Genomic DNA, 11,442 nt, shown 5'->3' on the forward strand with positions numbered 1-11,442 from the left:
GATTCAGAGTAAACAAAAAAAATTTGGAGCATATTTTTGACACTTTAAATTTTCTTATGTATCAAGTATGAACATTTTTTTTAAATGTTAGTGATTTTCATGCTGATTTTGAAAAGTGTTGATGCAACATCAACACAATTTTTTTTAGAGGACTTATTTTTGACACTTTACATTTTTTTTATGTATCTAGTATGAACATTTTTTTGTTTTTTTGGAGAATTTTTTTGTCACTTTAAATTTTCTTATGTATCGAGTATGAACATTTTTTTAAAATGTTAGTGATTTTCATGCTGATTTTGAAAAATGTTGATGTAGCATCACACACTTTTTTTTAGAGGGATTATTTTTGACACTTTAATTTTTTTTTATGTATCTAGTATGAACTTTTTTTTGTTAGTGATTTTCATGCTAATTTTAAAAGTGTTGATGCAACATCAACACAAATTTTTTTAGAGGGCTTATTTTTGACAATTTAATTTTTTTTTTACATATTTAGTATGAACATTTCTTTTTGTTAGTGATTTACATCTTGATTTTGAAAAGTGCTAATGCAATATCAACCCTTTTTGTTTAGAGGGCTTATTTTTTACACTTTAAATTTTCTAAAATGTTAAGTGTAGATATTTTTTAATGTTGGTGATTTTCATGTTGATAATAAAACATAAAAAATAAAGTAAAAAACATGACAAAAAAATCAAACATAAAAAAATATATAAAAAAAAGTAAAAAAGTAAAATTAATTTGTAAAAAAATAAAATCAAATGTTAAAAAAAATTAATAATAATAAAAAAAACACAAAAAATAATACAAAAGAAAACAAATATTAAAAAAAAATAAAAACAATAAAAAAAATACAAAAGAAACCAAATTTCAAATATTGAAAAAGAATAAAAACAATAAAAAATAAAAACACAAAATAAAAAAAATAATAAGAAGTAATAAAACATAAAATAAAAAATAAAAAACATGACAAAAAAAATCAAATATAAAAAATATATAAAAGAGACAAAAAAAACTATAAAATGTAAAAAAGAAATCAAATTTTACTCGTAAAAAAATAAAAATAAAAATAAAATAAAAAAAATAAAAAATAAAAATGAAAAAAATTAATAAAATAAAAAAAAAAATATTAAAAATTTTTAAACATTAAAATAAAAAATATTTAAAAAACAAAAATTAAAAACATTGAATATTAAAATGAAACATTATAATATAAATCATTTAAATAATAATAATAATAATAATAATAATAATAATTAAAAAATAGAGAAAAAAGGCCCTGGGTTAGCAAGTGCTGATTTCGGGAATCGACCACTACCACCCTAGGGCCTGTTGGGCCATGGGGGTGGGCAGGGAGGGAGCTCCCTCAGCTCCCTCCGTGCCCATCCCTGTGGCCCAATAGGCCCGGGGTGGCAGGGGCTGATTAACAATTTACTATGTCTCTATGTCAATAGTAAATATTTTCAGAGGAAAACTTGGAAGCATGGCTAAAAAACAACTTTACGTGTTAAACATCTTGTAAATATTTTTAGAGGAAAGCTTGGAAGCATGGCTAAAAACTATCTTTACGTGTTAAATGTCTTGGACCTGGCAAGAACACAATGGTACGACTATACTGCAATTATTATTGCAGGTATGGGCTTCTTCACGGATGCCTATGATTTTTTCTACATCACCACCATTACGAACCTACTGGGGAGGATTTATTACTTTGATGGAAAAAATCTCGGTGTTCTGCCTCCAAATGTCACGATTGTGGTAATCGTAGCGGCCTTATGTGGAACACTTGCAGGGAAACTTTTCTTTGGTTGGATGGGCGACAAACTGGGACGAAACAAAATCTATGGAATAATGCTTATCCTCATGGTCATTACTTCCATCGCATCCGGTCTTTCTTTCAGCAAGACAATCAAAGCAGTAATGGCTCTTCTCTACTTTTTCAGATTCTGGCTTGGCTTCGGCAGAGGTTATCCTTTATCCGCCACCATTATGTCTGAGTATGAAAACAAGAGAACCCGAGGGGCCTTCATGGAGATTGTGTTTGCTATGCAAGGCTTTGGGATTCTAGCCGGGGGCACCATCTCTCTTATCGTGTCTACGGGATTCCTGAGCAAGTATTATTGCACATACAAGAGCGATCCTCTGGGTCTAGCCGTTACCCAAGATGATTATGTATGGTGGATAATACTAACGTTTGGGGCCCTACCCCTTGCATTGACGTACTATTGGCGAATGAAAATGCCCCAAATAGCTCGGTACACAACACTCATCGCAAAGGACCAAGAAAAAGCTGTGGCTGACATGTCGAAGATTCTTGACCTGGATATCTGCAAGGACTGGACCGGAGTTTGGTTTATTTTCCAAAGAGTTTGCAAGGTGACACGGTTGGCATCTACTGGGTACAGTAAGCACATGGTTTTTCTTCGACATCGCATTCTACAACCAAACTCTATTCCAAAAGGACATATTCAGGGTCGTGGGATGGATTGCCCTTCCCCAAACAATGAACGCCATTGAACAAGTCTATAAAATAGAAAAAGTGAAGTTGATTATTGCTCTGTGCTCGACAGTCCCCGACTACTAGTTCACAGTCACCTTGATTGACAACATTGGAAGAAAAAAAATCTAGCTAATGGGATTCGTTTTCATGACAGTCTTCATGTTCGCGCTTGCTATTCCATACTACCATTGGCGAGGCAGTACCCCATGTACTAGCACATTTTGTCGCGACACTTCTTCTTTTCAAACTTCGGTCCAAACGCCACTACATTCATTGTTCCAACGGAAATCTTCCTGGCAAGGATTCATTCAACATGCCACAGCATATCGACAATAGTAGGCAAAGCCAGAGCCAATAAATTTTTTGTTTTTATTTTTTTTGCAATATTTGAAAATTTATTTTCTTGTATTATTTTTTGTGTGTGAGTGTGTGTTTTTTTTTGTTTTTTGTTTTTTTCTAGTTTTTAGTTTTTACAAGTTAATTTTGTTTTTGTTTTTTTACTTTTTTTATTGTTTTTCTTTTCTTTTATTTTTTAAGGTCTTTTAGCCATAATTTTTTTTCCATATAATGTCATGTTTGAAATATTTTGAAAACTTACATTTTTTTTTGTAGTCATAATCTTTGGTTTTAATTCCATGGTTGAAAAATTGTCAATATTTTAATGTTTTTCTAAGTCATGAATATTTTATCTTTAATGCTATGATTGAAAACAGTTATAAGTAATTTTTTAAAAGTTCATGCTTGAAAATTGTTGGAAATTTAAATATTTTCAGAGTCATGGTATTTTATTTTTCACGTCATTATTAAAAATTGTTGAAAATTAACCCTATAAAAAGATGTTATTCCAGCATCAACATTTTTTTTATTTAATTAATTATTATTATTTTTTTTAATTTTAATTTTAATTTTTAATTTAATTTTAATTAATTAATTAATTAATTTATTTTTTTAATTTTATTATTATTATTATTATTTTTTTTTTTTATGGTGTTTTTTGCACACAAAAATTTGGTTTTTACTGCCATTTTTAAAAAATGTTGAAAAAGTACCCTGAAAAAAAAATGTTATTCCAGCATCAACACTTTTCATTTTCAACCTGTTTTTTCATGTTTTTTGGAGGTTTTTGGGCTAGAGTACTCGTTTTGAGGTAATAGTTCTCATTTGATTGGTAGCTATGTTTAAGAGGGACAATTCGGCAGGAGGGCCTTTCAAACTTTGAGCCTAAGAATGATGGCGCAAGTGTTAATGACCACTTAGAGTTTTTGAGCTTCAGAAAAATAATTTTGGCAGATAGTAAGGTTATTCCAGCTTAACAATGCATCTAAGAGGCTAATTCCATGGATTTATACAATTCTTATGCTTAGGGAAAAAAGATTTTCTTTAAAAGGAGCGCACATTTTTTGCAAGCTGAGGATAGGGTCTCAAATGAGACGAATTCCCTTGAATTTTGAAGTGTGTAGCCCTTGACAAGAAGAATTGGCAAACATATTTAGCCTTCAACTCTAATTTGCAAGGTTTGTGGTTAAAAAACTACAAAATTTGGCAGTTAGAAGGTTATAGGTGTGTGGTTTGGGTTGACTGTTAATAGTGGAACTTACCAGAAATGGACCCCTTGTATGATTTTATACTACTTAACGCATGACATGTGTGGGGATCTATTTGGAAGGAAGAGTTGAATGTCATCATGCTATTGTCATCAGGATATAGGGCCATTCACATGATGAGTTGATTGTGCATGGTGACTATAATTTTTGGGGTTGACCTATCGTGCGGTTAGGCGGATGCTAAATGGCGACGTGAGTGGCTAATTGGGCCTATGGTGCATCCATGTGGAGGGTGACCAAGTAGGTGGTTGGACTGAAAGCATGGTAGGTACAACGTGCGGTGGTGGCAAATGGGTTGCCCACATGGGGGACACACGAAAGTACTTCGTAGCATGAAGCCTCTCACCTTTGAAACTCACAGAGTGGTATGGAGCATGTGAGTAGGTGTTGGTTTGAGGGGGCTTGACCCAGGTTCAGAGTGTGCTACGTACCAAAAAAACCCTCAACTACTGGCCCTTTCGGCAATTACTTGCACCATATCACAATCTCACCCAAAGCAGTTATGGGAGGTTGTAGAACTAGGTTTCTGCAGCCAAAGGGATATCCATGTAGTGGCATCGTGTATTTACTTCTACTTTATATTGATCTTATAACTTCACGTACATAAATAAATTCACGCAGATGATTAATTTAATAGATTCACATTAAATCCATAAACTCTAACAAATAACAGTATATGTTACAGTTCCTCGCATAATTCAGTGAAAAGAATGCATAACTAGATACATAACAATAGGAAATAAACACATAAAGAGATGCAACACTTTGCCAAAACTTTCTTTTTTATTAAAAGGATCTTCAATTACATGCACTTCTCTGACTTGCGCACCCAGCTGCAGGTGGTCTGCGCACTCAGCTGCAAACTCTTCCAGGCCTCCGCGCACTCAGCTGCGGAGCCTTCCCCAAAACTACAGACAAAACAAGGCTCAATCACTTACGATCTTCTATTATGTTCTACCTCTATGATATTGTTTACAAAGTATTACATCTCCTTAAATACATTTCATCTTTACAAAAACCATGGTCCACATACCATGGATCCACAAAACAAGGACTAATACTTGATACCCATTACAAAATAAGGGCTTTGTCCCATCCCCAAAGCCCTAAAAGACCGCACGATGAATATATCTTCGCGAGCTCCGCGCGGTCCACTCCTTCTTCTGCAGGGTCTTTTACCCAAAACTTGGACCAAGTTGGGCCATGCCCAACAGGCCCCCAACACTCACCTGTGACTCATCCTGAGTCACTTAGCTTCGGCACCCTTGATCTTTGTTGCAATCGTGTTGTACACTTCATTGTACTACTGGACTATTTCTGCCATCAATTTTTCTTCCTGGCGCACCTCCTTCAGCAAAGCTTCTGTAGTAGGGCCAACAATATTTTGTAGTATTTTTGCTTCCCTTTTCTTCAATTCCTTCAGCCTCTTGTCCACTGCCTGCGAAAGTTGCAGGGCTTCCTCTTGCCACAACTGAGTCCTCACCTACAAGATCTGTGCTTTCCTTCGAAGCTCATCGATTTATGCCTAGAGGTTCTTTCCTTCAGTAATGTTGGAAAGCCTCTGCAAGACTGGTAAGGTTTTCACAACTACCAGGATCTCATCACACCGCTTTTGCTTGACCTACAGTCCCTCCTCAATCTTCAAGACGTTTGGATCCTCTTGCAGTGAGGTCCAAATATCCAACATATCGTCGAGAAGTTTTCCACAATCTTCCACTGTATTAGATATGCCATTCAATGCTACACTGAGGTCCCTTTTTCTCTGCTCTTGAACTTATGGTGGTGTCACTTGCTGCAACCTTATTCACAACTCTGATACCTACACTTCATATTCAAATTTCAACTTAGCCATAGTTTCCTTTGAGTCCTTGATCATGAGGGCGAGCTTCGCAACCTTTTTTGTTTGTGCTTCATCCTCACAGACGTGCACGTCTAGAATTGTGCTACAAGTCTCAACAATGGCCTTCTCCATCTATTCTCGTTGCTGCCTTCCTTCCTCTCTATCCTCGGCCAATTGCTCTAGTTCCTTCTTCATCAATGCTTTTTTTGACTCCTCCTTTGATTTTAACAATGACAAACGCTGCTCTTGTTCATGCAATTATGCGGTGATACCCTAGTGAAATTCATGCAACACCTAGTGGGGTAGCGCAACAACATATGTTTGGACACTGCGCCATGCTTTGGATCACTCTTTTTCTGCTACTGCTTCAAACTTCAGTGCCTCAACTGGCACGTGGAACATCCTAACTTCAAAATTTGTTTCCAGTCTTTGTTCTAGTTACGACGGCTGGGTTACCTGCTTTGGTAACCTCACTGCTTGTGGCAACGCCTTCAGCTCCACGATGCCCTGTTGCACCTTAGCCAAGATCACTTCGTAGTGACCATCAATCTTGTTCCAGGTTTTCGTGTTGATCTCCTGGATCTTTTCCACTATCTCGTTGATGTCCCCATCAGTGAGGGTAAGAGACACCGCTCCCTTACCCTTATCTAACTTTTTCTTCTTTCTTGGTCTCATTTTTACAACAAAAGGTGAGTCTTCTGATACCCCCACAACGCTGAGGTGTTCTTTGTGTTCCTGTCCTCAACCTGTTTCCTTTGTTTCTTCATCGACATCTTTTCTACTCATACTCGCACCCTGCGAGATACCCTTTTCTGTTCTAACTACTCCAACCACTCCAGTGGGTGGAGTCATCCATTCTTCTGAACATTCTTGCACTACCGCAATGAGATCATCTTCTGTTACCAAGTATGGCAATGGATGCCATGTCTCCGTTGCGTCCTTCATCGCTTTCATATAGGCCTTGTGAAAGTTTGCCTTAAACTCTACAATATGACAATACTATTTATACAAGCTCAGTGATAGTCTTGGATACTGACTGTTTGGTCAATTTAGTGCCCTAAATTTCTCTACATAAATTATCAATCCAGATATCGTAAACTGATGAATTTAGTGCACTGTTTATGCTAGATAACCCTTCTTACTTCGTTGTTTTTGTGTTTTATGTTGTTTTGGGGGGTTTCTGGTCTTTTAATCCCTAATGATTTACAATGTAATTATCAAAAACTTAAATATAACTTTTGTAAGGACTACTTAAAATCTAAAAATGAAAATAGAGCTTTTAAGAAATAAATGAAAACAGAGCCGAGAAAGACTTGGAAGCAAAGCTTAAGCAAGAAATGAAAACAAAGTTTCTATTCCTGTTTTACCATTATTTCCAAATCATAAATTAAGAATTGAAAGTCAAATTTGCAACTGATGCCTAACTAATTACAAAAATAAAACTAAATGAAATACTTAGTTACTCCGCCTCTCAATTTTGGGAGAAAGTCTCCTTGGGATGACATTTGAGGAATTATGTACTTCATTAATCTAAGAGAAAGCAAATACGGAGATGCAACAAAGACTCATTGCATAAATGAAATGTTCAACCACTTAGTTTAGGATGAATTATCAACTTGAAGGGTTTTTCAGAAACATTCATTAACACCATGAGTCAGTAAACTAAAAATAAAATGGCAAAGACAGTAAATGGCACTGATCAGTCTAATTGAGAATTTAAACTAGCAAAACAGTGAATGAAGTAAACTAAATTACATTACTGAGTTTCATCTTCTAACTACTGATAAAAACTAGAAAGAGATCAAGCAAATGGAAGCTACTCTAAATTATGAACACTGTTAATAAGAAAATGATGGAAATTGCATTATAAACATTGTCAGTAAGAAAATGACTATAAACACTGTGAAAGAAAATGATGAATTTACAGTTAACAAGAAGAAGAAAAATAAAATGAAATGAAACCTTCTTCAGTGTAGGGGCCCTCTGCAACTGATTAGGCTACGCTTGCTCAATCAACTCCAAGGAAACTCCTTCAGATTCTCATAAAACATGCGGTCTTCATATTAAAAATAGGGACACAAAATGCCTAGAAATTACAGAGTTCAGAACTTGATTTCACAATAAAACTATCACTATCACCACTAACTTCTACGGTCCTTTACATAGGTATTTATAAGAAAAACCATGTAACTTTTTGTAGAGAAAAACATGCTACAGTCAAACACGTAGAAGACAAATATGCAGAATTTCTTCCTCGACTGCTGGAGACATAAATCCAAGACATGGTGGCTGTTGGATTCGGTTGTACAGGTGGCTGCTAGAGTTCGTAGGTATAGGTAGTTGTTTCGGATAACGCTTCCCATCACTGTGAAATGTTTTAATTACCATGAAACAGAGTCCTGTTATCTTCAATCTCTGCGTTTGACTTCTCCATTGACCATAGTCTTATGCCATCTTCTTTTTCGACCTGGGCTAAGTGAATAGGACAGGGTCCATGTCGCGATGATTTCCAACCTTTGCATGTAGCTAGTTTCTCCTTCTGACACCTGGAACCTGTTAAAGCATGAAGGTAGCCACAGAACAACTGATTAGCTGCAGAATAGGCTTCATTCCATAGCTAATTTACAAAAAATTATTCAAACAACAAAACATAAAAGCATAAAATGTAATTCACTAAATGTCCTCCTTAAGACAATATATACTGGTCGTTGGTGATGAGAATGCATATTTCTCATGGAAAAATGAAGAAAAAGAATGAGAAGAGTTTCTATGGAAAGAGTAATTTTGAGGCTCAACGCTCACTCACCACCATATGCAGATCCATCGCCATCACTACAACGAAGATCTTGTTTTCTATTGAACACGTCAGATCCTTTGTAAACCAGAGGGAGGCATACCTCGTTGCCTCGCATACATCTATCTCAATAGTTATAAATTGAGAATCTTTCAGCTCCTTCCATGCAGCAAGCACAATAAGAATTAGCAGCCAGGCATAGTGTAAGGTCTTGCCTTCTTCCTATGCTTCCCTATAATCCATTAATTTTTTTTTACATATATAAGAAGCCTAGCTAAACTGGACCCTTGAGCTGCTTTGCTCAACCAATGACACTACTGCTACAGGCACCTCATTGGCCTTGCACTTCCTCATGATCTTTCCTGCTAAGATATGTGCGGTGAAGCGCACAGCCTGATCCTCAATATCTCATATCCATGGGATTTCCTCACTAAACCTAACTTTTCCTTCACCATCTGGGCAATCTCTTTGTCTTTGTTTTTACCCATGAATTCATTCCTGGAGTCCTTTCCTTGATATGGCAGTGCTGTTATTCTCCTGATGAGCATCTCATTAATCGGGATCCTCGTCCCTAGCCAAATGCAACCATCATGTACTAGTGCAAGGAGTTGTTGCACATAGATTGTACTGAATGGGCTTCGACCAAAGTGTGGCACATTCAACATGTTCAAAATCCTTGCTCTCTGCACTCCCGCAACCCATTATTGTGGTTCCAATCTTGTAACTCTTCTCTCCGAGTAGTAGAATTTCTTCAGGTACCTATTGGGCTTAAACTACGGGTATTTGCTTCTTTCATTGAAATCCCAATCTTCCATTTTGAGCTGGGGAATCTTCCCCAACACTTCTCCTTCAAAAGGAACCTTTTCGGGTAATAGTGGCGTATAGGTAGAAAATTTCCCTTCCTTTGGCTTAACCGGCTTTGCACCCAACTTTAACGGTGGCATGCACGCTGGGAGCATAGAGGGGATCTCCACATCCTCTGTCTCCTTCCACTGAAACTTGACTTCTTCCTCCCTATCATGGACCTGATGAGGTCCGTCCTACAACACCATTTATTTCCTTTCTGCATGTGATTTTTTCCTTTATCTTCCGCGTTCTTCGTCTGCACTTACTTCTGCATCTTCTTTCGCAGTGATGTTCTCAATTCTACTGCAGAGACATCAGCTGGTCTCTTTTCCTTCATCTTTTGTGCCTGTTATTGTGGTTGTGCCTATGCTTGTGGTTGTGCTGGCGGTTTTACAAGCACTGCTTTCTCGGTGACCTTAAGCGCATCGAGGACATGGGTACGTTTTCCCCTATGGTCTTTCCTGCTTGTGGCTTCATGATACTAGCTAGCCCTTTCTTTGTAAATATGCTAACCAACTCTTCCCAGCTCCTCTCTGTCATGCACTAACTCTTCTTCACTTAGGCACAATTTCTGATCTCTCTAGGCAGCAAAGTGTAAAATGTGGCACGGGATGCAATTTTTATAACAATTTTGAATTCCCAAGATCATGATTGGCTTATATTTGGCTCATTTAATGCGGTTATGGGCTAGTTACAGCCATTTGTGCTTCATAAATGATTTTCTCCCGTGCCCTTCAATGGTAATTTCATTTTAACGGTGCCCTTTTTCCTTCCAGCGTTCATATTTCCGGCTAACTTCATTAGATTTCCCCTTTGGCACAATCACCTGTTCTTCATCGCAGCTCCTTCGGACTTCTTCATAGTCCTGAGTATCACGCAATAACCTTCCTTCGGCGAAGTCCCTTTCTGTGGAGTAGTTTATAGTCCCGTGCTCACTTTCAACTACAGGTGTCACTAAGAATTCCTTCCCTTTATTTTTCAATGTGAAGCTCCAGGGACATAGTCATCCCTCTATATCTTCATCTACTACCATTCACTCATTCTGGAATCATATGACCATTCAACTTCGCGAGCTAAACAACACTGCCATATGAAATTTTCTTGACGATATATGGCCCCAACCAATGTGTTTTGAATTTTCCTGGGAACCTCGCAAACTTACTGTCATATAATAATACAAGATCCTCATCCCAAAATATCTTCTTCTTGATATGCCTGTCATGCCATGCTTTCTCCCTTTCTTTCTGCATCGACTGATGGAATCCTGCTATGAATATGTCTTCTTATCAAGCTAGTATATGCGAAATTATTTTCTTCATCATGTCGGGGTTCACCATATCTGTGACAATTACAATTCTCAGACTCGGCACAATGTATTACATAGGCATAACTACTTCTTATCTGTATACAAACCTGAAAGGTGTTTATCCTGTTAATTTCTTACATGTCATTCTGTATGCCCCCAACATCGTTGGAATCCTCAAGTCCCAATCATCTTTGTTTACATTGCACACCTTGGTCAATGCATTCTCCATAATCTTATTGAAATCTTCCACTGTTCTGTTTTCCTAAGGATGATAAGGAGTTCTCTTCTGATGGTAAACTTGAAATTCCTAAGTTAGTTCTTCAATTATCTTATTCAAAAAATGTGTCCCCTGGTCGCTCATCAAGATCTTCAAACAACCAATTTGGACAATATATATTTGAAAATGGAATTTGTAGCGGTTTCTACCCTGCAATCCTTTAATGGCTTTGCCTTAGCCCAAATAATTGGTTGCAGTAATGATATATCTTGCTCTAGTCCTTTTCCCCGGCAGACTGATAGATCCAACAAATTCAATTGCCCATTTATCAAAAG

At 36.8% G+C, this 11,442-nt stretch overlaps 1 pseudogene; it reads left to right on the plus strand.

Moving 5' to 3' along the window:
- Positions 1 to 1,548: 1,548 nt before the first annotated feature.
- LOC149261155 (low affinity inorganic phosphate transporter 1-like) lies at positions 1,549 to 9,998 on the plus strand (annotated as a pseudogene).
- The last annotated feature ends 1,444 nt before the right edge of the window (positions 9,999 to 11,442 follow it).

The sequence above is a fragment of the Pinus tabuliformis genome, chromosome 6 (assembly GCF_031772625.1).
Source record: "Pinus tabuliformis cultivar Carrire ecotype Pingquan chromosome 6, CPIR1, whole genome shotgun sequence".
Taxonomy (NCBI): Eukaryota; Viridiplantae; Streptophyta; class Pinopsida; order Pinales; family Pinaceae; genus Pinus; species Pinus tabuliformis.